The 5611-nt window shown below is 36.9% G+C and overlaps 1 protein-coding gene across 2 annotated transcripts in view; it reads right to left on the bottom strand.

The window, feature by feature from the left end:
• LOC106873594 (low-density lipoprotein receptor-related protein 6) overlaps positions 1 to 5611 on the bottom strand; it is a 699058-nt gene that overhangs the window by 197313 nt on the left and 496134 nt on the right. The window lies entirely within an intron of this gene.

The raw sequence follows: 5611 nt of genomic DNA, 5'->3' as shown, positions 1-5611 counted from the left end.
TATATATATATATATATGTATGTGTGTGCATATGTTTGTGTGTCTATGTTTGTCCCCCCCAATATCGCTTGATGACCGATGCTGGTGTGCTTACATCTCTGTAACTTAGCGGTTCGGCAAAAGAGACCGGTAGAATAAGTACTAGGCTTACAAAGAATAAGTCCTGGGGTCGATTTGCTTGACTAAAGGCGGTGCTCCAGCATGGCCACTGTCAAATGACTGACACAAGTAAAAGAGAGAGAGAGTATACATTACACACACACACACACACACAAATACTGACATGCACTGAGATGGACATTCACTTAGATATATACACATACACGCAATCAGACTATCACACACAGACACATGGCAATAAAACAAACACATAAACAGAGACAAATTTTCAAACAAATACATATGCGATAGTCATGTATGCATGCACACATGCACTCAGACAGACAGACAGACAGACAGACAGACACACACACACACACACACACACACACACAAATACTTAAACCCATGGCACCTTGGCTATGTCATCTATTGCATGACACAATACTGATTTTATTTGAAGTGAGACATTCTACAGCTGTACATTACTAATTAAGTTGCTTAAGTTAATTAGGATATCAACAGCTTCAGGTTAGAGCCTTCAGCACATTCTTTAATATAATTAATTTCTCTCTTGAACTTATTTATGTCTTTTGTAGTTCAGAAAGATTTATAAATGTAGTTCTCTCATAACACTGACAGCATCACCTACATTTTATAGATAAAGCAGAAATGTGGCATCTACATGTTCATTACAAAGTTGGAATTACAATTTCCAGAATGCTACACATATACACACACAGAGGGGTTGGACAAAATAATGGAAGCACCTTAAAATTTCAAACAAATTTATTTTAATATGGGGTAGGACTGCCTTTGGTGGTAATTACAACTTGAATTGTTTCCAAAGGAATTTTTGTCCATTCTTCAGCTAAAACAGTCTCCAGTTCTTGTAGTGATGATGGTGGAGGATATTGACTCCTTACTTGTTTTTCTAAAATGCACCATAAATGTTCAATAATATTGAGATCTGGGAACTGTGGTAGCCAGATAAGATGTTCAACTTCATTAGAATGTTCCTCGTGTCATTCAGTAACAACTTTAGCTGTGTGAATTGGTGCATTATCATCCTGAAAGATTGCGTTTCTCTCCGGGAACAGTTCCGCAACCGTAGGATGAATTTGATCAGATAAAATGCTTAAATAGTCTTGACTATTAATTCTGCCATGAAGGGAAACCATTGGGCTGATGGATTTTCAAGATACAGCACCTCAGATCCTCCTCTATGTTTAACAGGTGGAAAAAGGCAGTCTGGATCAAATGCTTCTTTTGGCCGTCTTCACAGGTATACTCAGCTGGTGGTCGGAAATAAGGTAAAGGATGACTCATCCAAGAAAATAACATTCCTCCACTACTCTAGGGACCAATTCTGTAGGTTTTACTCCACTCTAAAAGCTTTGCAATGTTTGTTTTTGAAAGCAATGGTTTTCTGATTGCAGCCTTCCCGCGGAATCCAGCTTTGTGTAGCTCCCGTTGAATAGTTTTTGTGGAAACTGGGTTCTCAAGGTGGTCATTAAGCTCTGCAGTAATTTTGGGAGCTGTACTTTTGTGATCCTTTCTAACAATTTGCGTATGACAACATGCAAATGTAGCTCAAGGAATTGTTAATGTCTAGAATTAATTTTTTTTTTCCACTCAGTATTATCCATATGGATACTGTTCCCAGATTGCCTGTTCCATTTACTTCAGTTAAAGGATTTTAAGGTGCAGAAAGGTGTAAGCAAAACCAAACCAATGTAGTTGTGAAACAAGCTTAACCAGATAGCCTTGCCTGTGTCCATGTACTGAGAGGACATAGTTCCAACATTATATCCCTATGAATATAAGTTCTTATGCAGGCATGGCTGTGTGTTTAAGAAGCCTACTCTACAATCATGTGGTTTCAGGTTCAGTCCCACTGTGCAACACTTTGGGCAAGTGTCTTCTACATCCCTTGACTGATAAATGCCATGTCATATAATGTATATATGTGTGTGTTTGTTGGTATCCTTGTTCCTCACCGCATGACCACAGTCTCATGGCTAAAACAAGTAAAAGATAAAAGATAAAAAGATTATGATACAGCCATGATGTTGTTGATTAGATTCAGATCAGCTCTTATTAGGCAGATATATAGTTAAAGTCATTACAGCCTTGGGCAACCAGTATTTGTTTTCAGGAATAATGTTTCTTCCCCCTTTTTAAAACAGTAGGGTTTGATTTAAGGTAGATTTGGCAGATTTTGTAATGATCACTTGAAGGTTGTTTCATGGTTCATGCTGATCACATATCTATATCATCGCCAAAACTCTACGTCAAAAGAAAGACTTTCTCTTCACAGCCAGAAACTATTCCGGCACTGAACATACAATCGACAGTGTGTTTCACATTAGTGTACAACACATAACAAGGATGGAACAGCTGTTAGACATGCAAACATTCTGGAACATATCTAAGCTAAAGGTTAGCTAATTAGTAAAGTGTTCATATATTTAATGTAGTCAACATGATAACTTTAATTCATTGAAACCGTACCAGTATCAAAGTGAGGCATATACTGCTGACAAAACCAAAAGCAAGGGAGATACCTCATAATAAGCAATGAAGCAATTGGAAGGATAGTCTGATCTTCAGAGGACATGGTATCTGCAATCTAACTGGTAAACTGTCACTCACCAACACACTGACCTACTGATGTGCTATGTTTCCTTTCTGTCTCTGTTTAGTGGTTGGTGTAAGGAAATGCATCCAGCCATTGAAACCATGCCTCAACAGACAACAGGAGTGTGGACAGCTCCCTGCTAGCCAGCTCCATGTCAAACCGTCCAACCCATACCAACATGGAAAGTGGATGTTAAATGATGATGATGAGGATGATAGACATGAAGAGGAAAGAATGAAAAGGAGTGAATTTTAGTTTTAAAAGTAGTTTGAAGAAATGTTAAAAATTAGCTCAACGGATGACACAAGAAATATGTGTGTGTACATAGTTTAAACATTTATTCATTTATATTAGTTTCAAGAAAAAGAATAATCTTTGGAACTTTGACATGGCTTCATCATTCTTATCATCATCATCATCATTGTCACTACCATCACCACTGCTGCTGCCACCACCACCACCACCATTTTCATGCTTGTTTTTTCCATGCTTGCTTGGGTTGGATAGGTCATCTGTAGAACAATGTCTTGCTACCATTATCATTTTATATTCATTTTACCATGCTTACCTAAGCTGGATGGATTTTCTCCATATAAGTGTCTTGCCATTTGCTATGATTCTTTGTCATTTTCAAAATGAGGTTCCCCAATCAGCCTTCACCAATTTTTCTCATGTCTACATCTCCTGTAGCTTCCTTCTATTTCTATTGCTTGGCATTTCTTTTCATATGCATCACATATCTACACTAGCTCAATCTTCTCTCTTGTATACTATATTTGACTTCTCATATACCAGTTCTTCTCTCAACCTGTTTGCGCTCTTTTGTCCATTCATACTTACATTTAGCAAAGCATGCTTGCTTCACATCTGTCCAACCTTTGCACATCCTCCACATTTAATGGTCATGTTTCACTACCATGAAATTTTGTATAACATTTCTCAACAAAATGGAGCTAGAATCTTTTTGTTGTAAGCACTCTGTTCTTAGTTTGGTTACTACTATGCTTTCAGAAAACCTTTTTCTTCTACTGATACAGTCACCTAGGTAACAGAAGCTATTAACTATTTCTAGAAAGCCCTCCAAATATTTGAAAGAATTTGTTTCATGGATGATCAACTATGAACTACTCCTGTACATCTGCAGAATAACGTCATTGTTAAGAATTTTTTACAGCAATAAAAGATGTTTAACTTTGCAAATAATTCTTACCTATGTTTTTGTCAGTATGCCTATATATATATTTGTATACATGTATAAAGATATTTCTATCATTGTTGTCATTATAATCCATTTAACAACAGCATCATAGTCATTGCTGCTGTCATCATCATTATCATTTTCATTAGTCACATTGTCCTTATAATAAACACCTTTATTTTCAGCTTACTTAATTTTTTTGGATGAATCTGCTAATGCATCTGTGTTTAGTCTCATGACAGCTGCTTTTTGGTGTGAATCTTTGTGATAATAGGCCAAAGTTTCAATTCAGATGTAGAGCAGCTGCTTTTCTATCTCTTTTGTTAATAATCACAGGAAAAATATTAATGTTACTATTTGCCTTCATATCTTCATACAGAAGCACACGCATTTCCATCAAGCTGACAAGAAAACATCTATATAGCCATTCAACCTACTTGAAATATCAGCCAAATTTTCTCAAATCACACCCTAATGATTTTTGAAAAATGAAGGACATAAGATTAGATACACTATGTTAGAAAAATAATGAAAAAATCATGGCTGATTTGTATTTTATCATGGACCAGGCCTGATTTCATAACTAAGAAGCAGCAGAAGCTACTGCTGACACCACCACCACCACCACCACCACTGCCACCACCATCAACAACAACAATATATTTCTGTAATGTGGAGAATTGTTCTATAAATCTGTAACACCATTAATCCTATCATATTATCTTTAATTATTTCTTATGTCAATTGACCATACAAACATTGAAATGACCAAGTATACTCTTCTGAATTGCACAAATCCTGCTCTAGGGCCATATCAAGTTGGAGGAGCTTTACGAAAGATATACTTAGCATACATTTCTGAGGAACTAACCAAAGGCAATATTAGATTTAATGAAACTGATGACCTTGTCATGGTTAGGTAATTGATAGGGAAGGTGCAATGGCAAGTATTGAGGGCACAACATTGCTAATGTCGAGGACTACTTTTATGGCAATGGAACAGAATGTCGAAGACAAGAAGACCTGAACACAGCATCTCATCTAGGTCAACTTTATTTGATTGACCACTATGTGGTTAAGTCAGCATTAGTGAAAGTTAAATAATTTTCCTCTTATGAAGATATTGTAACATTCTTGTATTTCTCATGACCAGAAGCAAAGGGGAGGCTGTTCTACATCTAAATTGAATCTTTGCCCAATAAACATCAGGACCCAGCACCAAACAACAGCTGTCAATAGATGAGACAGGTGCATTTACTGAAATAACTACCAAATCTCCCTCAAATTACACCCTACTGTCTTATAAGAAGGACACATAGAATAATACAGTCTGAGATATAGTGTGCCTGAAGGTAAATGGATTGGTCATGGTTGGAATACTTTTGGTCTGTTTGATCAAGGGAGGCTTGGGTTGAACAAAAACAACAATATAGTTAGTAGAGGACCCTCGATATGATTTATTGCTCGTCTAGAAATAGCAACCAGATCGCCCTCATATTATACCCTACAATCATAAAAAGAAACAGACATGTCAGGTAAGATAATCTGGGATACAGAATGCCCTAAAGAAGGTTGTGATTGTTATGGCAGGAACAGCTTCATTGATCATAGGTGTATCTACTGAGAGAGAGAGAGAGAGAGGGAGAGAGAGAGAGAGAGAGAGGGAGAGAGAG

The sequence above is a fragment of the Octopus bimaculoides genome, chromosome 1, assembly GCF_001194135.2.
Source record: "Octopus bimaculoides isolate UCB-OBI-ISO-001 chromosome 1, ASM119413v2, whole genome shotgun sequence".
Taxonomy (NCBI): Eukaryota; Metazoa; Mollusca; class Cephalopoda; order Octopoda; family Octopodidae; genus Octopus; species Octopus bimaculoides.
This window is presented reverse-complemented; position numbering and strand designations above follow the sequence as displayed.